This window comes from Schistocerca piceifrons, chromosome 2 (genome assembly GCF_021461385.2).
Source record: "Schistocerca piceifrons isolate TAMUIC-IGC-003096 chromosome 2, iqSchPice1.1, whole genome shotgun sequence".
Classification (NCBI taxonomy): domain Eukaryota; kingdom Metazoa; phylum Arthropoda; class Insecta; order Orthoptera; family Acrididae; genus Schistocerca; species Schistocerca piceifrons.
The window spans coordinates 128,328,536-128,353,506 of NC_060139.1; the positions used below are offsets into that span (position 1 = coordinate 128,328,536).

At 43.6% G+C, this 24,971-nt stretch overlaps 4 non-coding genes across 4 annotated transcripts; all 4 read left to right on the forward strand.

Moving 5' to 3' along the window:
* The first annotated feature begins 20,813 nt into the window (after positions 1-20,813).
* Trnat-ugu lies at positions 20,814-20,888 on the forward strand. The gene has a single exon. It is a non-coding gene; the product is annotated as a tRNA-Thr (tRNA).
* Positions 20,889-21,743: 855 nt separating this feature from the next.
* Positions 21,744-21,818, forward strand: Trnat-ugu. The gene has a single exon. It is a non-coding gene; the product is annotated as a tRNA-Thr (tRNA).
* An 829-nt stretch (positions 21,819-22,647) lies between these two features.
* Positions 22,648-22,722, forward strand: Trnat-ugu. Its single transcript has one exon. It is a non-coding gene; the product is annotated as a tRNA-Thr (tRNA).
* An 854-nt stretch (positions 22,723-23,576) lies between these two features.
* Trnat-ugu lies at positions 23,577-23,651 on the forward strand. The gene has a single exon. It is a non-coding gene; the product is annotated as a tRNA-Thr (tRNA).
* Positions 23,652-24,971: the final 1,320 nt, after the last annotated feature.

Sequence of the window (24,971 nt, forward strand, 5' to 3'; positions counted from 1 at the left end):
AGTACAATTATTCATCAGTTACATGACTGCGAAAGCTAGTGTCCTGGTTGTCTGCTTATAGACACTACAGCCAACATGAAAATCAACTAAATAATACAGTATGCTTTTTTCAAAAACTCTAGAAAACGCGTGAAAGACACAAGTATGAAACTACGTTTCTACGAACCATTTTGTACGCTCTTTTTTTCTACAGACTCACTGCAATACATTCGAACAGAGGTGTTTCGAAACATGCAAAATTAACAAAATGTATTCGTTAAAATTTTCGCGTTCCTCTTCAGTTCTTTAGTACTCATTTAATATTCTTCCTGGTATACAGAAAGTGCACAAACATTTTATAAAAATTTCAGACTTAGCTATACTAAAACGGATTGTCTTCGTCCGCTTGAAATAATTCTTTTTCTTTTTTAGTCAACAACTATTGACGTATACAAAAATCCAAATTTATACGAATAATCCACATCTTAAACGACTAAGTGAAGCACATCTTACTATCATGTACTCCATAAGACACTCAAAAAGTTGAGGAGACATCCTCAAGTCCCATTACCGTTCAGTCGCGGCACAGATCAGACGCAAATCGGTCTAACCTTCGTCCCAGGAGCGGACATCTCGTTCAACAGCATTCCAGGAATCCCTGTGGCATTGGTGTAACCTTGGAGAAAGAGGAGGGGACCGATCATGTTCATGGAGTGTCTCTCAAACCATGCTGACACAATTTGGGGACAATAAGGCAGTGCAGGCGTAGGTAGGAAGAGTAAATGTGAGATTGAGGGAATCGTCAGGGAAGATCAATGTGCAAAGAACTGCGATGCAGAAGCATTAAGAAATGATGGTGTGCGTTTGAGGCAAGAACACCGAAAATGTATTCGCAGATGCGACTGTGAACCACCGTCGTCTATTTGTTGAATACAACAAATACAATACAAATAATAATGAAATTTGTACCGGACGCGGTTACAAACCCGAACTCCCCGCTTTACATGAGCGGTCGCCATAACCGCTTCGTGCATCCGAGCACGAATCACGACCAGAACAAAGTGTCCACGTGTGCTATTCCATGCGTCGCACCCTGCACTTGTACAGTCGTGCTCAAAAGTATCCGAACGACCTGAATTGCATTTCGCCTGATTCGAATGCAACCCACATAGCGCAGCTGTCTAGCAGATCCTCTAATCACCCCTCGGTACAGTCATTTGACTACTGAAAATGGTTCCAACAAGTCACCACTAGAAAACACTGCTCTGTAACGCAAAAACTAAAGATGTAAAGTAATACCAAGGTACTACAAATATCAGGGAACATCTGATCACAGATAAGACGGTTCTTCAGGCTTGTAAGCTGACATTTATTACAATAAATGACATACATGAAATGTTACCACCCTCATTATTACGTCAGATAGGTAATTCACAGCCGGCCGGAGTGGCCGTGCGGTTCTAGGCGCTACAGTGTTGAACCGCGTGACCGCTACGGTCGCAGGTTCGAATCCTGCCTCGGGCATGGATGTGTGTGATGTCCTTAGGTTAGTTAGGTTTAAGTAGTTCTAAGTTCTAGGGGACTGATGACCACAGCAGTTAAGTCCCATAGTGCTCAGAGGCCAGGTAATTCACGTAGTAATTTCATCGTATTCATGATTTCCTCTTCAAAATAACATACCGTACTTATTATTTAACACAAAATGACATTATAAATTTAAGTTATTCACGAGCAGCTAGTTGAGAATGTGTATGAACTTCAAATGACACGACGAACCGTCTCGTTCTGCATATGGATTCAAACCCAGGTCATGCAGACTAAGCAAAGACTTCGTGACTGATGGAAACTAACAGTCATTCCAGACTAGGCATACAGAGAGTGATATACCTCGATTTTGGACAGTATCAGTTAGCAAATATCAACTTTAAATTACATAACGTAAACATTGTTAACGGACGCGATTTCCTATCCGGCATCTATTGTCCTTGTTAACGAACTACGAGAGATGTTAAATATTGCTTTTTCACAAGTAACGTACTTGAAATGCCGCGAGGTAAAGCTTTGTGTTGGACAGGGATTCTAACCCAGAACCTAATTGGATTGTCATCGAAGCACAATCAATTGTGACATATCGGATTTTCTCGGCAGTAGCTAGATGTTTTAACTGAAATGACGAGACGAAACATTAATTTTTTCTTTCCCTAGTCTCCAACCTGGCACCTATCGCTGTTATATTCTAGAGAAAACGAACGTTAAAAATGGGTTTGTTACACCAGCAGCGACATGTGAGTATGTTTGAACTAGAAATAATATGACGGAGAGTTCAGTGCTGACTGGGAATCGAGCCCCACACATATCGTTGTTGACTACACACAAAGAGACGTCAGCTACCGAATTTTTCTCCACCAGCACTTTGGAATAACATCCTCTAATTTACAATGATTTTGCAAACAGTTCTGTGTCTCACTGGGACTCAAAAACGTCAGATACCGTTAGTGTTGACAACGAATGAAAATAGATTAAAAATCAAAATTATTACCCACCAGCAGATAGGTGTTCTCATGCTAGAACTTGATAATACATAATGAAAGCTTTAGTGCCTGGCCAGGATTCGAACCCTTTCACGCGCAATATGTGGAGATGTTGAGGAATGTGCAGGTTTGAACAAACAACAAATTGCAGTCGAGCTGTATTGTCACGAAGGGATCAAATTCCGCGTTAGGGGCGGTCTTAGTTTCATTCCCAGATCAGAACCAATTTTATCGGCTTAAAGAAGCTCAAATAAAAGATGGAATAAGTGTCCTGTGACCCTACATAGCGTTTGTTTCGTCTAGAAATAAATAACTAGTATAAGAAAGGTTACTGTTGATAGAGTTTCTTCGTGCCGCGACTCCTGACTTTATTGTGGTTCAACGTAACGTCTACTTGGTAGAGAAGGAATATCATGTTTAACATGAATGTCAGACCACACTGCCATTATACCTTCTTCACTTGGCGTAGCCAAAAGAGAATAGAAACTGTCTCTCCTTATCAAAAATCATCAGCAGAAGTTGGAATCGAACCCAGACCATAAGTATATGAACATAGTCTCAATCCAAGAGACCACCAAATTCTCTTCTCTATCACTCATTTTTCTATCATAACGATTTTGCACCACATTCCATGAGAATTCTGACACACAGACTCCCTGTAGTGGTTTTCGGCATGTTCAGTACATTCATTTACTTGGTTGACCGAATCGCCATGAACTAGCTGCCTCGGCTACCCAGTGCATACATTCGACTCTATTTTGTAATCACCGAAATAAACTCACGTAACTGACACCTACACAGAAGTGCCAACAGTGTAGGATGCAGAAATGTAAACAGGAAGTGCTCCATTCAACTTGAGCTACTCTATTGAGCTATCTGTTTGTTAAAAACGTCGTGCAGTGCAAAGGAAAGCTGTAACTGTCTGTCTCTCAGAAGTCTAGATCCGGTCATATGCATTATCTCACAGCACAGTGCAATGCGCAAGTTCTGGAGGAACATTTTTTAAAATGCCATACTGCTGTCTGCTGAAGTTATCCAATTTCCTTCACATCTCAACCCAATATAGTCGCATATGGAAAAACGGATAACTTCTGCGACATTTTGTTCTTTTCAGGTTTAATAGATGGCCAGGCCGCAGATGTATCTCGAAACTTTTGTATTATGTATGGGGAGAGCACATCGTGCCAAAATACGTCAGAAAAGTATTTTCTACATTAGCTGTCATGTGGCAGTGGCATTTTATTCTTCATAAAACCTTCTTTGACAGCTTTAAGTCAGAACAAGTTTTCTACATGCATGTAATCAATAAACTGTATGTGCATTGTCAGACTGTTAAAGATAACATCAGAGAATTCGCATATATCGTTGATGATTAATTTCTCTCTCATGTTAACCAATGTTTTAACGACACTAAAAGAAACAGTACGAAAATTGTGCACTGTATTATAAGAAATGAAATAAAACTACCCACGATAACCTTACGACGAAAATCTGGTTCAATAAAACTGAGTATCTGTACACAAGCGTGCCTCTATCGGCACGAATTAGTAAAATACTAATTACTTAGATTACACATAGATGCAATCGATTTCAAGGTGCATAGTGTTTGCTATCTTACTGTTTGTGACAGATGGGCAAAGTTTATTTCCAAAAACTTTTTATTGTACTGAAAAAATCTTTTGTCACGAAATAAGAAGGTAAGTTTTTTATTTGTATATATTTCGTGGGAAACTGTAATCGTTATGGAAGATTATACACTTGAATGTTTGACACAACTGGTAGGAGAAAACGCTGCATATTAACCAAACCACATGCCTCCTCTCCGTATCCTGCTATGACATGAGCATGGGATTCTCCTCACATACCGCTACAGAGCTGTTCCTAGCACAGCTGAGAATTGGCAACACCGTCACAAACATTTGGCAACACTGTGACAGTGCAATCACTTCCACGTATGGTACTGAATTGATTCACTAATTTCGCTTGATATTTGCTTTCCATTTGAATGACTCGTGCTATATAATCCTCATGTAAACTAAGACACTGAGATTGAAAATTCAATTTTTTGGCTAAAGAAATGCTGTTCTTCACATAAGTGACAACTTTTATTATCTTTCCAGATGTGTTATGAGGTTGAGCAACCAATACCATGATGAGAGTGGTGTACTCGCAGCAGTGTGTCCGTAGCCCCTTGGTACAGGCCGTGTCTCGTGTCGCAACGGCTCAATGAATTGTCAGTTCTAACCGTGGTAGGACCAGCGTGTGCGAGCTTTTTTTCTGATTTATTTTATGGAGCTACAAATTTCCAGAAAAAATTCTGTAACGAAATCGGAAGAAAAACCTTTACACTTCATGTCCTCTTGCTAGCTCGACCCAGTAAGTTGTGTTAATGGTCATAGATCTTGGCTTTCTGACTGTCAAGCTGCTTCACAATACAAGCGTCTCTGAAGAAATTCGAATCGACCGTCAACGATAGGAATTTCAATCTTGTTCTTCACATAAGACTCACATTCCAGTGTGGTAAGTATGAAGGGAGTGAACCTCTTGATTATTGTAGGGCCTCTATCCTAGATTTCCACAGTAACAGTTAGGCACTCTCTGCAGACATTTATTTACTAACAGCGGCTCTAACGACTTAATTTTTCTCTGGGTAGTTTCAAATATGGGCAATTTTGTCGCCTGAAATCCAATTGAATATTTTAAATATCACTTCTGAACAGCGTTCACTTTCCATTAATTAATGTATACACCTCAAAACAAGCAATATGCCTGAGTAGCTATGTAGCAGGTTCTGAAAGGTATTGACACTATGTTTTGCATCCATTTGCCAGAGGGAATCAGAGAAAGGAACCAAACACATTACACTGCATTTACTCTCTGTGCCTTGACTAACACATATGAATCCACGAAAAAAATAAATTATTTGAAGAATCTCTTGTGAAAGAAAAAGACCAGGACATGACACTTCAATTATAGCGCACTGGATCACAATGAAATTAAATCTGTGCCACATTGATGTATTGCACTAGTGTAATAAAATACTTACCAAATAAAAACGGTTTTGTGCCTCCGTTGCAATAGAGTGTGAAACACAAATTGTAGACAAAGGGTCACCACTCAACAACATTAAAGGTTTACACCGTCGAGAGTGAGGAGTGGAGCAGACGTCTCCGGCAGAAGGCAGCGCAGTGCCTCAGCCCCCGCCGGTAGGCAGCAAACGGGTCCCAGGGAACTCAGACGCATGCGGTGTTCAGAGACGGATGGTCGGCAAATAAATTTCTCCCTAAAATATTCTTGAAACAAACTGTTATTACCAATGTGACAGAAAGAGAAATATTTTGTAGATTCGCTTGAAATACACTCATAGCTTCAGCACCGAGAGGAAAGGGGTGGTAAAAATTATGTCAACGTGTGCTCTCGGTTGCCGGATGTCGTAGTAGCTAGTCATGCATTTTACCTCAAGGCTACAGTCGCAGCAGAAAATGATGCACTCAGGCTGCACTCAAGACTTCCTCCAGGAGGTGACGCAGTCTACAATGTAGCCAGATCGAGCATATAGCCGGACATAGAATTCTGATGGCAGAACGATTGTATTGTCCACCTTACGGACAATTTTTTTGTTTAAGACTATATTTACAACACATGTTGCACGCTGAACACCCAGAAAAATTAACAAAACAAAATATTTCATCAGAGCAACGTTAGCTACAGCGTTCGAAGTATTCATACTATTGTATACGTGTGTGTAATGCCCACTCAAGGAAGACAAGGATACACAGTCTAGCTACAGTATTATAAACACGCCTCAGTTTGTGGATGAACTCAGACTTACGTTGATAATCATTTTGAATATTTGGCAGTACTGTACCCACTGGTGTTAAACTCGTTTTCAACCAATGATTCCCACAGCCACAGGAACACTAATTGTGATACCTCTTAGACAAAATACATATGCAGTGCTACCAGACGAAAAGATCAACCTGACACAAATTGTGGGAAGTTTGTCTCACAACCTTCGTACCTGGATAAAGAGCTTTTCCTGCTTGAAACGTCTGTGAACGTTGCTGCATAAGACGATTTACGAAGAAACTAAATTCCTTCAGCTATGACAATGTTTAAAGAAATCGTCTTAACGGCACTAAATCGTGTTATGTGAATCGTTTACTGGCTGTACTCTGCCGCATTTCGCTGGGTTGGAAGGCAAAAAGCTTACTGACAAATTTCACACAAGGAAAAGGGGGACGAAATGTCTCCCACTGGAAGGTCATGTTGTTCTATTTAAATGATTACAAAATCAGCTAAAACGAATTGTGGGGCTGTCAGTATAAGCACATTACTGTTGTCAGAATGAAGTTGCACTGCCCAGGGCCTGTAATGATAAAGAGCCCGTTTAGGTCAGGCATATTGTATACAGAAGTGGAAGAGAGAGCACCACTAAGTTCCACAATCCGCATTCATTTCATACACACAGAAATTACTGTTACAGTATACTATTGGAGCCCAATGAGTGAATTGCATATTTTCCGGTGAAAAAGAGCACTGGCAAACAGTCTTTGCTACATTAGGTTACTTAAACTGGTGTCGCTCTGAGCTAGAATTTATGGTCAGCGACTAAGTATAAGGTCAATGAGTCGGATGCGGGTTTTGCAGCTGTGAAATACTTTCCTACATTATGGAAGTGAATATTAAATCTGAACTACTAATGCGAAAATTTTGAACTTGGATAGCTTACAATAAAAATCTTTCTGTTTATGGCAAAGGAAAACAATTGATTTTCTAAAACATTCTCTGCCATACACAACTTGAAACAGGTCACGTCGACCAAATCTTGTGGAAGAACTGACAGCGACGTATAACGGAAGGCAGTAAGATCCCTTGGCTTTTGGTTTGGCAGTATTCGACAGCCATTTCTAGGCGCAAGTAAATTAAGAAAGGCAGCGCAATTTGTTATCGAGTAACATCTTCATCAATTACTTTAGTTTTAATGTATTCTGCGAGTAATAGCTGATGTTTGATATTAAAATGAAAAGGACTCCGTAGACATGGAAATAACCTCTTCTTTGGCAACTACTTCTATAATGACCAAAAGACATTAAATGATCTTCAAGCACACGTGTTCCAGCAACGGTATGAAGAAAATGATACTAACAATGACGGTAATAATCGAATTATCCGGTAACTTCACACTTCACAGTGGATTTTCTCGAACTAAGAAATTTGCTGAAATAGTGAATATTTCAAAAAGGCTTTACATCGAGGCGATGATGATAGAAGAGTATTTACATCCTGCTGACATGAGAATAGCATAATCTCCACGTCAGAAGATTGCCTCTACTTAACCATTTAATAGACTCGCATTTTTTCCACCGCGACTAATTTTGTAAGCTAAGCACATCATCCTATACAGCACATTTCTGGGGTTGAGAAACGTGGCCACAATGGTCTGGTGGAACGAACTATCACAGGTGCAATGCGTGGGTTCGGGCATTTACTATTAAGAGGCACAAACAAATTTACTTTACCTCTGGTAAGCTCAAGAGAAAGATGTTATAATCCAGAATCCGCATTAAACATCACGTTCCTTCATTACCAATTGGGCAGAGCCAGTTTACGTTGGGAAATGACATGGCGGAAGTCGTGGTAAACAGAAATACTGTCTCCAGTAAACTTACTTACATTAGAAAATTTTATTTTATTTAATGAAACGATAGCCAGCTAAAGGAACAGGGCTCTTGTTGTTCTTGTACTTGATTGAACTAGAGTCGTTGAAAAATTTGGTGTTGGACTGTGATTCGGATTCGGATCTCATCTTTCGAGGATCTGAATCTCTCGGAACAGTATACTTCAATCATTTCGTTCCTTTTCTCAAGACTGCAATCTTCTCTAGGTCTCCTCCAAAGATAGGTATGTGGGTCCGAATCCTGAACCAGTACAAAAATATTCATAACTTCATTTCAAGCCCTATCACGTGCATACCAGTTTGCTAGTGAAAATTAACGTGCATTTTTAATGTCTGTTCATGTGTTGCCAACAATCGCAATAGGTGTCGTTATTTCTGGTCAAACTCGCACACATATTACTGTTGGTGAATAAGCAAGTGTTACAGGGCTATTACAAATGATTGAAGCGATTTCATAAATTCACTGTAGCTCCATTCATTGACATATGGTCACGACACACTACAGATACGTAGAAAAACTCATAAATTTTTGTTCGGCTGAAGCCGCACTTCAGGTTTCTGCCGCCAGAGCGCTCGAGAGCGCAGTGAGACAAAATGGCGACAGGAGCCGAGAAAGCGTATGTCGTGCATGAAATGCACTCACATCAGTCAGTCATAACAGTGCAACGACACTTCAGGACGAAGTTCAACAAAGATCCACCAACTGCTAACTCCATTCGGCGATGGTATGCGCAGTTTAAAGCTTCTGGATGCCTCTGTAAGGGGAAATCAACGGGTCGACCTGCAGTGAGCGAAGAAACGGTTGAACGCGTGCGGTCAAGTTTCACGCGTAGCCCGCGGAAGTCGACGAATAAAGCAAGCAGGGAGCTAAACGTACCACAGCCGACGGTTTCGGAAATCTTACGGAAAAGGCTAAAGCAGAAGCCTTACCGTTTACAATTGCTACAAGCCCTGACACCCGATGACAAAGTCAAACGCTTTGAATTTTCGACGCGGTTGCAACAGCTCATGGAAGAGGATGCGTTCAGTGCTAAACTTGTTTTCACTGATGAGGCAACATTTTTTCTTAATGGTGAAGTGAACAGGCACAATGTGCGAATCTGGGCAGTAGAAATCCTCACGCATTCGTGCAGCAAATTCGCAATTCACCAAAAGTTAACGTGTTTTGTGGAATCTCACGGTTTAAAGTTTATGGCCCCTTTTTCTTCTGCGAAAAAAACGTTGCAGGACATGTGTATCTGGACATGCTGGAAAATTGGCTCATGCCACAACTGGAGACCGACAGCGCCGACTTCATTTTTCAACAACAGGATAGTGCTCCACCGCACTTCCATCATGATGTTCGGCAATTCTTAAACAGGAGATTGGAAAACCGATGGATCGGTCGTGGTGAAGATCATGATCAGCAATTCATGTCATGGCCTCCACGCTCTCCCATGTCATGGCCTCCACGCTCATCCACGAACATAGCTATGTTCGTGGATGATAAAGAAGGATGGTAGGTGTGTGGTTCGATTGTTGCTCAGGCCCATAAATTAGTATCCTTATTTTAGGTTCAAACATCTACCAGCTAGTAACAAAAACCGATACGTAACATTTGATTTTACTTAGTTAACAATCCGATTGCGTGCTGGGTTCGTATCTTCGTCACAGAACTTCATATCATGCGCTTCATCTTTAAATACATGAACACTTTGTTCCTTCTGAATGGAAGTATATCACACATCTTTCGTGGTTAGTTAACAGGGACGAAAGGGTCTTTACAGGAGTCCCGGTTTATTCCAAAACTGTGGTTTTTTTTTTCAAGTTTAGATTTGGTTACTGATATTGGCGAAAATTCCTGTAATTCGTGCCTCTTCATGACTAGTCAGCAATATGATATGATTAGATTAGATTACATTAATACTTGTTCCATAGATCATGGATACGACATTTCGTAATGATGTGGAACGTGTCATTTTAATGAAAGATTTCTTTACGTAGCATGATTCAGTTTTTTTGCAGCAATTTTTTACTCTCTCTCTCTCATACCTTTTTATTTTTATCTCTCTCCCTCCCTCTCTCTCTCTTCTCTCTCTATCTCTCTCCCTCTCTCTCTCTCTCTCTCTCTCACACACACACACACACACACACACACACCGACATGCGCAAATTGTATTTTTTTATTTTTATTTGTTTGTTATGCTCGACTATCGGCGAGGCTCGAAAACGTACGTCAGTGACTTTCTTAGTTTTGAGTACACTTACGAAAGATATATAAAAACAACTATGAGGGTTACTGATTTATGAAGCTTAGTTTGCAGTCAGTTCTGAGTATTATTAGTAACTACGCTCCAGTCCCTAAACCCAGTTACAGTAATGTGAATCAGACGGATTACGTATTCCAGGCCGTAGCAGCCTCGTCTTTGAGACGTCAGCTATGGTCACTTCCCAGCCCACTGTAGGATCACATCGGTTCGTCTTCTTCCTGCTGGTAGTGTAACTGAGATTTGGCAACAAGGCAAGGTATATTTGGCAACTCTGTGATCGACAAGTTACTTCCTGGTGTGCACGGAATTAAGCCTCAAAGTTCACTTGATTTTTCCTGTCATTTCCATTGAATAATCTGAGTTATTGTTGACGCTTGAGCTGTAGCAAAAGACTGTAAATTTACGGTTTTCAGCCCAGGAAAGTCATTGCACATGAAAATCGCATCTAATCTCGTCCTTTAAATAGCGGTTTACGAGCTCTAGCCACTACTGGTCTCGTAAGAGGAGGCCTAGACGCATGCCTCTTCCCTCGCTCTGTGGAAACGTGCTAACCTGAAATAAAGCGTTTGTTATGGTTTGAGGTTCCAGTCTTGCTGACTGTAACGTTTTTATCCCTTCTGTGAAAGAGCTACAAGCAGTCAGATCACACATTGACAAGGAAATCGCAAGAAAATACTTTCAGCTCATAGTGCAATGGTGAAAGACTTACAATGCTACACTACAGGTAACGCCTCTTTCCGCTGCTGACAAACAAATTTTGGGTTTCTAGTAATACATAACTTTATTTATGAAATTCCACATTTGCATAAGACTTGAGTATGACACAGCATACCAATCAAACACAGACCCAATCGAAATCTCAGTGTTTAGTATTTTACTAATTCTTGCCGACAGAGGCACGCTTGTGAACAGATACTCAGTTTTATTGAAACAGACATTCGTCGTGAGGTTATCGTGGGTAGTTTTATTTCATTTCTTATAATACAGTGCACAATTATCGTACGGTTTCTTTTGGTGTTGTTAAAACATTAGTTAACATGAGAGAGAAATTAATCATCAACGATATATGCGAATTCTCTGATGTTATCTTTAACAGTCTGACAATGCACATGCAGTTTATTGATTACATGCGTGTAGAAAACTTGTTCTGACTTAAAGCTGTCAAAGAAGGTTTTATGAAGAATAAAATACTACTGCCACACGACAGCTGATGTAGAAAATACTTTTCTGACGTATTTTGGCACGATGCGCTCTCCCCATACATAATACAAAAGTTTCGAAATGCATCTGCAGCCTGGCCATCTACTAAACATTAAAAGAACAAAATGTCGCAGATTTTACCCATTTTTCCACATGTGACTATTTTGGATTGAGAAGAGAATGAAATTATGTTCAAAGTTCTATTAGACCGATAACTTCAGCAGACAGCAGTATGGCGTTTTAAAAAATGTAGCAGTGAATGTACCCAAACTCGCGACGTCTTATCAACAGTGCGCGACGCTTACCGTTACGCTGCAAGCTGACACATAGTTGCAACATCTCCAGAACTCAAGAACAATTCCTCCAAAACTTGCGCATTGCTCAGTGCTGTGAGATAATGCATATGACCGGATCTAGACTTCTGAGAGACAGACAGCTACAGCTTTTCTTTTGCACTGCACGACGTTTTTAACAAACAGATAGCTCAATAGAGTAGCTCAAGTGGAATGGAGCACTTCCTGTTTAAATTTCTGCATCCTACACTGTTGGCACTTCTGTGTAGGTGTCAGTTACGTGATTTTATTTCGATGATTACAAAATAGAGTCGAATGTATGCACTGGGTAGCCGAGGCAGCTAGTTCATGGCGATTCGGTCAACCAAGTAAATGAATGTATTGAACATGCTGCAAACCACTACTGGGAGTCTGTGTGTCATAATTCTCATCCAGTGTGGCGCAACATCGCTATGATAGAATAATGAATGACAGAGAAGAGGATTTGGTGGTCTCTTGGATTGTTGCTAGGTTCATTTACTTATGGTCTGGGTTCGATTCCAACTTCTGCTGATGATTTTTGATAAGGAGAGACAGATTCTGTTCTCTTTTGGCTACGCCAAGTGAAGAAGGTATAATGGCATTGTGGTCTGACATTCATGTTAAACATGATATTCCTTCTCTACCAAGTAGACGTTAGGTTGAACCACAATAAAGTCAGGAGTCGCGACACGAAGAAACTCTATCAACAGTAACCTTTTTTATACTAGTTATTTATTTCTAGACGAAACAAACGCTATGTAGGGTCACAGGACACTTATTCCATCTTTTATTTGAGCTTCTGTAAGTCGATAAAATTGGTTCTGATCTGGGAATGAAACTCAGACCGCCTTTAACGCGGAATTTGATCCCTTCGTGACAATACAGCTCGGCTGCAATTTGTTGTTTGTTCAAACCTGCACATTCCTCAACATCTCCACATATTGCGCGTGAAAGGGTTCGAATCCTGGCCAGGTACTAAAGCTTTCATTATGTATTATCAAGCTCTAGCATGAGAACACCTATCTGCTGGTGGATAATAATTTTGATTTTTAATCTATTTTCATACGTTGTCAACACTAACGGTGTCTGACGTTTTTGAGTCCCAGTGAGACACAGAACTGTTTGCAAAATCATTGTAAATTAGAGGATGTTATTCCAAAGTGCTGGTGGAGAAAAATTCGGTAGCTGACATCTCTTTGTGTGCAGTCAACAACGATATGTGTGGGGCTCGATTCCCAGTCAGCACTGAACTCTTCGTCATATTATTTCTAGTTCAAACATACTCACATGTCGCTGCTGGTGTAACAAACCCATTTTTAACGTTCGTTTTCTCTAGAATATAACAGCGATAGGTGCCAGGTTGGAGTCCAGGGAAAGAAAAAATCAAAGTTTGGTCTCGTCATTTCAGTTAAAACATCTAGCTACTGCCGAGAAAATCCGATATGTCACAGTCGATTGTGCTTCGATGACAATCCATTTAGGTTCTGGTTTCGAATCCCTGTCCAACACAAAGCTTTACCTCGCGGCATTTCAAGTAAGTTACTTGTGAAGAAGCAATATTTAACATCTCTCGTAGTTCGTTAACAAGGACAATAGATGCTGGGTAGGAAATCGCCTCCGTTAACAATGTTTACGTTATGTAATTTAAAGTTGATATTTGCTAACTGATACTGTCTAAAATCGAGGTATATCACTTTCTGTATGCCTAGTCTGGAATGACTGTTAGTTTCCGTCAGTCACGAAGTCTTTGCTTAGTCTGCATGACCTGAGTTTGAATCCATATGCAGAACGAGACGGTTCGTCGTGTCATTTGAAGTTCATACATATTCTCAACTAGCTGCTCGTGAATAACTTAAATTTATAATGTCATTTTGTGTTAAATAATAAGTACGGTATGTTATTTTGAAGAGGAAATCGTGAATACGACGAAATTACTACGTGAATTACCTATCTGACGTAATAATGAGAGTGGTAACATTTCATGTATGTCATTTATTGTAATAAATGTCAGCTTACAAGCCTGAAGAACCGTCTTATCTGTGATCAGATGTTCCCTGATATTTGTAGTACCTTGGTATTACTTTACATCTTGAGTTATTGCAATACAGAGCAGTGTTTTCTAGTGGTGACTTGTTGGAACCATTTTCAATAGTCAAACGACTGTACCGAGGGGCGATTAGATTATCTGCTAGACAGCTGCGCTATGTCTGTTGCATTCGAATCAGGTGAAATGCAATTCATGTCATTCGGATACTTTTGAGCACGAATGTACGTTATGTACCAGCTGGATTGCTGTTGAACTCCGGAAAGGATACAATGATTGAGAGCCATATGGCCTGGTAACGGCGAATAAATACGAAACAGCAGCGCTTGTGTTAGTAAGAAGTACGATACAAGTCCTTTCGGAGATGCATGCGTGTCCGAAGAAACATTTCATCGCACTTCATACTAACACAGGCACTGCCATTTCATGCCACGAAACAACCGATAATTGCTACGGGATTGGTTGGTTGGTTGGTTTTGGGGAAGGAGACCAGACAGCGTGGTCATCGGTCTCATCGGATTAGGGAAGGATGGGGAAGGAAGTCGGCCGTGCCCTTTCATAGGAACCATCCCGGCATTTGCCTGGAGTGATTTAGGGAAATCACGGAAAACCTAAATCTGGATGGCCGGACGCGGGATTGAACCGTCGTCCTCCCGAATGCGAGTCCAGTGTCTTACCACTGCGCCACCTCGCTCGGTAAATTGCTACGGGACATCCGACCAATGATAGTGAAAGGAAATGTTAATTGCAACGAAGCGCGTACACGAAAGAATTTAACAAATCATACAGTACGGTGTTTGACAAAGATTGTAGTGGAACCGATTAGTGCGATATTCTGAGCAGTACAGCAACATGTATGCAAGACATGGTTTGGAAGAAGATCCATAAGTAGCCTGGTGGCGAACACTGTTAGGCAAATCGCTGCAGACCTTGCAACCGTTACTGGTACACGTGTCTCTCCAGAACTGCTTTGCAGCGATTAATAAGGCTGGTTTATATGGTCGGAGGCCTGTTAAATGCACCCCACTTCAGCCTATACCATTGTCCATTGGTATAGGGAGCATGTTGGTTGGTGTTAGCTACTGTGATCCAGAGTGATATGTTCAAACGAATCCTGCTTCACTGTGGCAAATGTTAGTGTGGAGAGGAAGGGGAACACATTGCACACAACACAATGTTCATGAAAGCCATCGGCATGGTCTAGGCGTTATAGTGTGTGCTGTCATTATGCTGAATCTCTATTGATACATTGTAATATTGGGACAGTGGCCGGTCAAACATTTACCATGCAAAATTGCCAAACAGTCGGCTGTTGAGAAGTTATTTTACTTAGACAACTAGTTTCAGCATTTCAGTATTGCCGTCTTCAGGCCCCTAGGTACTCAATGTACAGACAGTCAGATATAGGGGACTGAAGATGGCGTTATTGAGGTGCCGGTACGGGTTGTCTAAATACAATTATTGCTCTACATACGGCTGTTTGGCGATTTTCGGACGTTACTTATGTCAGTTATCCCGCTTTCCCTTGTATTGCAATCTTTACCATTTTTATTTATAAATATACGACTCTACCACTATTACGTGTGTACTGAGTTTTATGTCGTCCATCATTGCCTGTGATTATTCCTGTCCAACAATGTTTCTATTCCTCAGCAGTTGTCAAGCAGTGTACAGGGGAAGTCAAAATAACTTTTGGTGAATTTCAAAGCAAAGGACTCAACATTAACAGTACAAAAGGAATGACCACAGGGGTGAGGAGGATCTGGCTGCTGAGGTGATAGGAGAAGGATGGGTGTCGGTTTGAAAGACAGGAAATACCGCATTAGAGTGATAGTCTGACAGAGCTGGGGAACACTTGTTATCAGAAAAGGAGAGAGGCTAAGATAGCACTCCTTCGGAATTTCTAAAATCACCGCAGGCGATAGGGGTGATGGGGGAGGAGAGGAAGAGTAGCAAACAAATGGTTATTCAAATTTATGTTTAGAATCTATAAGACGGGAGACATACCATTGGATTTTCGGAATAATGTTATTAGGTAGTTAGTTACTTGGATGTTATCGAAATAATGTGGAACGAGTCACTTTACGGGATATGTATACGTGATTGCCGGCCGGAGTGGCCGTGCGGTTCTAGGCGCTACAGTCTGGAGCCGCGAGACCGCTACGGTCGCAGGTTCGAATTCTGCCTCGGGCATGGATATGTGTGATGTCCCTAGGTTAGTTAGGTTTAAGTACTTCTAAGTTCTAGGCGACTGATGACCTCAGAAGTTAAGTCGCATAGTGCTCAGAGCCATTTGAACCATTTTTATACGTGATTAGTGTCAACATTAATGAACACATTATTTTTTTAATCCGACTCAGGCAACTGCACACTTAACAGCAGGGGTGGCCTGTTTTTTACCTTAAGAATTTCCGTGCTATACACGTCCTGCATTATTAAGAATCGCTTATATTTGTATTTTGTAGATTAGTATCAGTCTCGCAACGTAACACTTTTCTTCATGACATAGGAATAGTGTAACAACAGACATGCAAAGGACCGAGAAGACGGCACACGACTTCCCAAACTGTTCTTGCAAACACTAGGAAGACGGCAATCATAATGCATGTCACTGTGGAATTGCTATCGTTTTAAATAATTATTTAGCTCGTAGTGATTTGAAGCAATTATTATTACCGGCACATTTCATTTGGTTCTTTCAAAGAGGAAAGAGGGAGGGCGGGTAGAGAGAGGGGGTGTAACTGCGGCCCCTGGCAGTCCAGAGCGGGGGATGTAGGTCTCACAATGCTCCTATGGGGCTGCCAGTGGGAAGGCGAATAGGGCGAGCATCACGAGGAGAGCGTCTATCAACGTTAAGGCTCACACGTAAAGCTAACGAACGCTCAAATGAATCGTACAATGGGACATGGATTTATTGTATTAATGTATACTAGCATACGCATAAAATATTTTTATTACATTTCGGCCAGCTGTATACCACGTTATTACAACCGTTTTCTTTCTTCCTAGAGCTTTAACATTGTTCCGCACTGTATGTATTGAATGTTAACCAGGGGCCTAGGAACGACGGAGAGGCTCTGTCCCCGCGGCAGCCGCAATGGTCCACAACCCCACGACTACCGCAGTTCACTTCACCCCTCCAACGATCCACACCGAACCACTCTTTCAGGGTTAGTGTGCGGTTCGGCCCCCGCTGGACTGCCCCCCCCCCCCAGGGAACTTCACACACCAGACGTGTGTAACCCCTATGTTTGCGTAGTAGAGTAATGGTGGTATATGCGTACGTGGAGAACTTGTTTGCGCAGCAATCGCCAACATAGTGTAGCTGAGGCGGAATAAGGGGAACCAGCCCGCATTCGCCGAGGCAGATAGAAAACCGCCTAAAAACCATCCACAGGCTGGCCGGCTCACCGGACCTTGCCACAAGTCCGCCGGGCGGATTCGTGCCGGGAACCAGACGCTCCTTCACAATCCGGAAAGCGGAGCGTTAGACCGCACGGCTAACCGGGTGGACGCTTTAACATTAGTCATTCCAGTATTGAAATGATAATTAAATGGACACCCTAGCTGCAAGCAGGCGTTGATGTACTTCATTGGGGACATGTTGAAAATGTGTGCCCCGACTGGGACTCGAACTCGGGATCTCCTGCTAACATGGCAGACGCTCTATCCATCTAAGCCACCGCGGGCACAGACGATAGTGCGTCTGCAAGGACTTATCCCTTGCACGGTCCCCGTGAGATCCACATTCCCAACATGTCCACACCACTACATTCGTAGTGCGTTCGCACAAGACTGTTCTTTCGGTAACAGATACTACCGTCATATATAGTTAAAAATATGGCTTCCCGGCCATTGACCCTCTTGTGCGAACGCACACGCTATGCCCGAACTCGTACGGGACTTGGTAGATGAATCTGCCACGAGCAATGAGTATGATGGGCAAACATCCATTAGGCGCACTACGAATGTAGTGGTGTGGACATGTTGGGAATGTGGATCTCACGGGGACCGTGCAAGGGATAAGTCCCGGCAGACGCACTATCCTCTGTGCCCGTGGTGGCTTAGATGGATAGAGCGTCTGCCATGTAAGCAGGAGGTCCCACGTTCGAGTGCCGGTCGGGGCACACATTTTCAATATGTCCCCAATGAAGTACAATAACGCCTGTTTGCAGCTAGGGTGTCCATTTAATTATCATTTCATTTCTAACAAAGCTGCATGGTCATCCAGGGTAACTGTTCTTTCGGGAACAGATACTACCGTCATATATATTTAAAAATATGGCTTCCCGGCCATTGACCCTCTTGTGCGAACGCACACGCTATGCCCGAACTCGTACGGCACTTGGTAGATTAATCTGCCACGAGCAATGAGTATGATGGGCAAACATCTATTAGGCACACGGGCCAAACATCTATTAGGCGCACTACGAATGTAGTGGTGTGGACATGTTGGGAATGTGGATCTCACGGGGACCGTGCAAGGGATAAGTCCCGGCAGACGCACTATCCTCTGTGCCCGTGGTGGCTTAGATGGATAGAGCGTCTGCCATGTAAGCAGGAGGTCCCAGGTTCGAGTCCCGGTCGGGGCACACATTTTCAATATGTCCCCAATGAACTACATCAACGCCTGTTTGCAGCTATGGTGTCCATTTAATTATCATTTCATTTCTAACAAAGCTGCATGGTCATCCAGGGTAACTGTTCTTTCGGGAACAGATACTACCGTCATATATAGTTAAAAAAATGGCTTCCCGGCCATTGACTTTCTTGTGCGAACGCACCCGCTATGCCCGAACTCGTACTGCACTTGGTAGATTAATCTGCCACGAGCAATGAGTATGATGGGCAAAGATCTATTAGGCGCACGGGGCAAACATCTATTAGGCGCACTACGAATGTAGTGGTGTGGACATGTTGGGAATGTGGATCTCACGGGGACCGTGCAAGGGATAAGTCCCGGCAGACGCACTATCCTCTGTGCCTGTGGTGGCTTAGATGGATAGAGCGTCTGCCATGTAAGCAGGAGGTCCCAGGTTCGAGTCCCGGTCGGGGCACACATTTTCAATATGTCCCCAATGAAGTACATTAACGCCTGTTTGCAGCTATGGTGTCCAATTAATTATCATTTCATTTCTAACAAAGCTGCATGGTCATCCAGGGTAACTGTTCTTTCGGGAACAGATACTACCGTCATATATAGTTAAAAATATGGCTTCCTAGCCATTGACCTTCTTGTGCGAACGTACACGCTATGCCCGAACTCGTACGGCACTTGGTAGATTAATCTGCCACGAGCAATGAGTATGATGGGCAAACATCTATTACGCGCTACGAATGTAGTGGTGTGGACATGTTGGGAATATGGATCTCACGGGGACCGTGCAAGGGATAAGTCGCGGCAGACGCACTATCCTCTGTGCCCGTGGTGGCTTAGATGGATAGAGCGTCTGCCATGTAAGCTGGAGGTCCCAGGTTCGAGTCCCGGTCGGGGCACACATTTTCAATATGTCCCCAATGAAGTACATTAACGCCTGTTTGCAGCTATGGTGTCCATTTAATTATCATTTCATTTCTAACAAAGCTGCATGGTCATCCAGGGTAACTGTTCTTTCAGGAACAGATACTACCGTCATATATAGTTAAAAATATGGCTTCCCGGCCATTGACCTTCTTGTGCGAACGCACCCGCTATGCCCGAACTCGTACGGCACTTGGTAGATTAATCTGCCACGAGCAATGAGTATGATGGGCAAAGATCTATTAAGCGCACGGGGCAAACATCTATTAGGCGCACTACGAATGTAGTGGTGTGGACATGTTGGGAATGTGGATCTCACGGGGACCGTGCAAGGGATAAGTCCCGGCAGACGCACTATCCTCTGTGACCGTGGTGGCATAGATGGATAGAGCGTCTGCCATGTAAGCAGGAGGTCCCAGGTTCGAGTCCTGGTCAGGGCACACATTTTCAATATGTCCCCAATGAAGTACAACAACGCCTGTTTGCAGCTAGGGTGTCCATTTAATTATCATTTCATTTCTAACAAAGATGCATGGTCATCCAGGGTAACTGTTCTTTCGGGAACAGATACTACCGTCATATATAGTTAAAAATATGGCTTCCCGGCCATTGACCCTCTTGTGCGAACGCACACGCTATGCCCGAACTTGTACGGCTCTTGGTAGATTAATCTGCCACGAGCAATGAGTATGATGGGCAAACATATATTAGGCGCACGTGGTAAACATCCATTAGGCGCACTACGAATGTAGTGGTGTGGACATGTTGGGAATGTGGATCTCACGCGGACCGTGCAAGGGATAAGTCCCGGCAAACGCAGTATCCTCTGTGCCCGTGGTGGCTTAGATGGATAGAGCGTCTGCCATGTAAGCAGGAGGTCCCACGTTCGAGTCCCGGTCGGGGCACACATTTACAATATGTCCCCAATGAAGTACATTAACGCCTGTTTGCAGCTATGGTGTCCATTTAATTATCATTTCATTTCTAACAAAGCTGCATGGTCATCCAGGGTAACTGTTCTTTCAGGAACAGATACTGCCGTCATATATAGTTAAAAATATGGCTTCCCGGCCATTGACCTTCTTGTGCGAACGCACCCGCTATGCCCGAACTCGTACGGCACTTGGTAGATTAATCTGCCACGAGCAATGAGTATGATGGGCAAAGATCTATTAGGCGCACGGGGCAAACATCTATTAGGCGCACTACGAATGTAGTGGTGTGGACATGTTGGGAATGTGGATCTCACGGGGACCGTGCAAGGAATAAGTCCCGGCAGACGCACTATCCTCTGTGCCTGTGGTGGCTTAGATGGATAGAGCGTCTGCCATGTAAGCAGGAGGTCCCAGGTTCGAGTCCTGGTCAGGGCACACATTTTCAATATGTCCCCAATGAAGTACATTAACGCCTGTTTGCAGCTAGGGTGTCCATTTAATTATCATTTCATTTCTAACAAAGCTGCATGGTCATCCAGGGTAACTGTTCTTTCGGGAACAGATACTACCGTCATATATAGTTAAAAATATGGCTTCCCGGCCATTGACCCTCTTGTGCGAACGCACACGCTATGCCCGAACTCGTACGGCACTTGGTAGATTAATCTGCCACGAGCAATGAGTATGATGGGCAAACATCTATTAGGCGCACGGGGTAAACATCCATTAGGCGCACTACGAATGTAGTGGTGGTGACATGTTGGGAATGTGGATCTCACGCGGACCGTGCAAGGGATAAGTCCCGGCAAACGCAGTATCCTCTGTGCCCGTGGTGGCTTAGATGGATAGAGCGTCTGCCATGTAAGCAGGAGGTCCCAGGTTCGAGTCCCGGTCGGGGCACACATTTTCAATATGTCCCCAATGAAGTACATTAACGCCTGTTTGCAGCTATGGTGTCCATTTAATTATCATTTCATTTCTAACAAAGCTGCATGGTCATCCAGGGTAACTGTTCTTTCAGGAACAGATACTACCGTCATATATAGTTAAAAATATGGCTTCCCGGCCATTGACCTTCTTGTGCGAACGCACCCGCTATGCCCGAACTCGTACGGCACTTGGTAGATTAATCTGCCACGAGCAATGAGTATGATGTGCAAAGATCTATTAGGCGCACGGGACAAACATCTATTAGGCGCACTACGAATGTACTGGTGTGGACATGTTGGGAATGTGGATCTCACGGGGACCGTGCAAGGGATAAGTCCCGGCAGACGCACTATCCTCTGTGCCTGTGGTGGCTTAGATGGAAAGAGCGTCTGCCATGTAAGCAGGAGGTCCCAGGTTCGAGTCCTGGTCAGGGCACACATTTTCAATATGTTCCCAATGAAGTACAACAACGCCTGTTTGCAGCTAGGGTGTCCATTTAATTATCATTTCATTTCTAACAAAGCTGCATGGTCATCCAGGGTAACTGTTCTTTCGGGAACAGATACTACCGTCATATATAGTTAAAAATATGGCTTCCCGGCCATTGACCCTCTTGTGCGAACGCACACGCTATGCCCGAACTCGTACGGCACTTGGTAGATTAATCTGCCATGAGCAATGAGTATGATGGGCAAACATCTATTACGCGCTACGAATGTAGTGGTGTGGACATGTTGGGAATATGGATCTCACGGGGACCGTGCAAGGGATAAGTCCCGGCAGACGCACTATCCTCTGTGCCCGTGGTGGCTTAGATGGATAGAGCGTCTGCCATGTAAGCAGGAGGGCCCACGTTCGAGTCCCGGTCGGGACACACATTTTCAATATGTCCCCAATGAAGTACATTAACGCCTGTTTGCAGCTATGGTGTCCATTTAATTATCATTTCATTTCTAACAAAGCTGCATGGTCAGCCAGGGTAACTGTTCTTTCAGGAACAGATACTACCGTCATATATAGTTAAAAATATGGCTTCCCGGCCATTGACCTTCTTGTGCGAACGCACCCGCTATGCCCGAACTCGTACGGCACTTGGTAGATTAATCTGCCACGAGCAATGAGTATGATGGGCAAAGATCTATTAGGCGCACGGGGCAAACATCTATTAGGCGCACTACGAATGTAGTGGTGTGGACATGTTGGGAATGTGGATCTCACGGGGACCGTGCAAGGGATAAGTCCCGGCAGACGCACTATCCTCTGTGCCTGTGGTGGCTTAGATGGATAGAGCGTCTGCCATGTAAGCAGGAGGTCCCAGGTTCGAGTCCTGGTCAGGGCACACATTTTCAATATGTCCCCAATGAAGTACAACAACGCCTGTTTGCAGCTAGGGTGTCCATTAATTATCATTTCATTTCTAACAAAGCTGCATGGTCATCCAGGGTAACTGATCTTTCGGGAACAGATACTACCGTCATATATAGTTAAAAATATGGCTTCCCGGCCATTGAACCTCTTGTGCGAACGCACACGCTATGCCCGAACTCGTACGGCACTTGGTAGATTAATCTGCCACGAGCAATGAGTATGATGGGCAAACATCTATTAGGCGCACGGGGCAAACATCTATTAGGCGCACTACGAATGTAGTGGTGTGGTCATGTTGGGAATGTGGATCTCACGCGGACCGTGCAAGGGATAAGTCCCGGCAAACGCAGTATCCTCTGTGCCCGTGGTGGCTTAGATGGATAGAGCGTCTGCCATGTAAGCAGGAGCTCTCACGTTCGAGTCCCGGTTGGGGCACACATTTTCAATATGTCCCCAATGAAGTACATTAACGCCTGTTTGCAGCTATGGTGTCCATTTAATTATCATTTCATTTCTAGCAAAGCTGCATGGTCATCCAGGGTAACTGTTCTTTCAGGAACAGATACTACCGTCATATATAGTTAAAAATATGGCTTCCCGGCCATTGACCTTCTTGTGCGAACGCACCCGCTATGCCCGAACTCGTACGGCACTTGGTAGATTAATCTGCCACGAGCAATGAGTATGATGGGCAAAGATCTATTAGGCGCACGGGGCAAACATCCATTAGGCGCACTACGAATGTAGTGGTGTGGACATGTTGGGAATGTGGATCTCACGCGGACCGTGCAAGGGATAAGTCCCGGCAAACGCAGTATCCTCTGTGCCCGTGGTGGCTTAGATGGATAGAGCGTCTGCCATGTAAGCAGGAGGTCCCAGGTTTGAGTCCTGGTCAGGGCACACATTTTCAATTTGTCCCCAATGAAGTACAACAACGCCTGTTTGCAGCTAGGGTGTCCATTTAATTATCATTTCATTTCTAACAAAGCTGCATGGTCATCCAGGGTAACTGTTCTTTCGGGAACAGATACTACCGTCATATATAGTTAAAAATATGGCTTCCCGGCCATTGACCCTCTTGTGCGAACGCACACGCTATGCCCGAACTCGTACGGCACTTGGTAGATTAATCTGCCATGAGCAATGAGTATGATGGGCAAACATCTATTACGCGCTACGAATGTAGTGGTGTGGACATGTTGGGAATATGGATCCCACGGGGACCGTGCAAGGGATAAGTCCCGGCAGATGCACTATCCTCTGTGCCCGTGGTGGCTTAGATGAATAGAGCGTCTGCCATGTAAGCAGGAGGTCCCACGTTCGAGTCCCGGTCGGGGCACACATTTTCAATATGTCCCCAATGAAGTACATTAACGCCTGTTTGCAGCTATGGTGTCTATTTAATTATCATTTCATTTCTAACAAAGCTGCATGGTCATCCAGGGTAACTGTTCTTTCAGGAACAGATACTACCGTCATATATAGTTAAAAATATGGCTTCCCGGCCATTGACCTTCTTGTGCGAACGCACCCGCTATGCCCGAACTCGTACGGCACTTGGTAGATTAATCTGCCACGAGCAATGAGTATGATGGGCAAAGATCTATTAGGCGCACGGGGCAAACATCTATTAGGCGCACTACGAATGTGGTGGTGTGGACATGTTGGGAATGTGGATCTCACGGGGACCGTGCAAGGGATAAGTCCCGGCAGACGCACTATCCTCTGTGCCTGTGGTGGCTTAGATGGATAGAGCGTCTGCCATGTAAGCAGGAGGTCCGAGGTTCGAGTCCTGGTCAGGGCACACATTTTCAATATGTCCCCAATGAAGTACAACAGCGCCTGTTTGCAGCTAGGGTGTCCATTTAATTATCATTTCATTTCTAACAAAGCTGCATGGTCATCCAGGGTAACTGTTCTTTCGGGAACAGATACTACCGTCATATATAGTTAAAAATATGGCTTCCCGGCCATTGACCCTCTTGTGCGAACGCACACGCTATGCCCGAACTCGTACGGCACTTGGTAGATTAATCTGCCACGAGCAATGAGTATGATGGGCAAACATCTATTAGGCGCACGGGGTAAACATCCATTAGGCGCACTACGAATGTAGTGGTGTGTACATGTTGGGAATGTGGATCTCACGCGGACCGTGCAAGGGATAAGTCCCGGCAGACGCAGTATCCTCTGTGCCCGTGGTGGCTTAGATGGATAGAG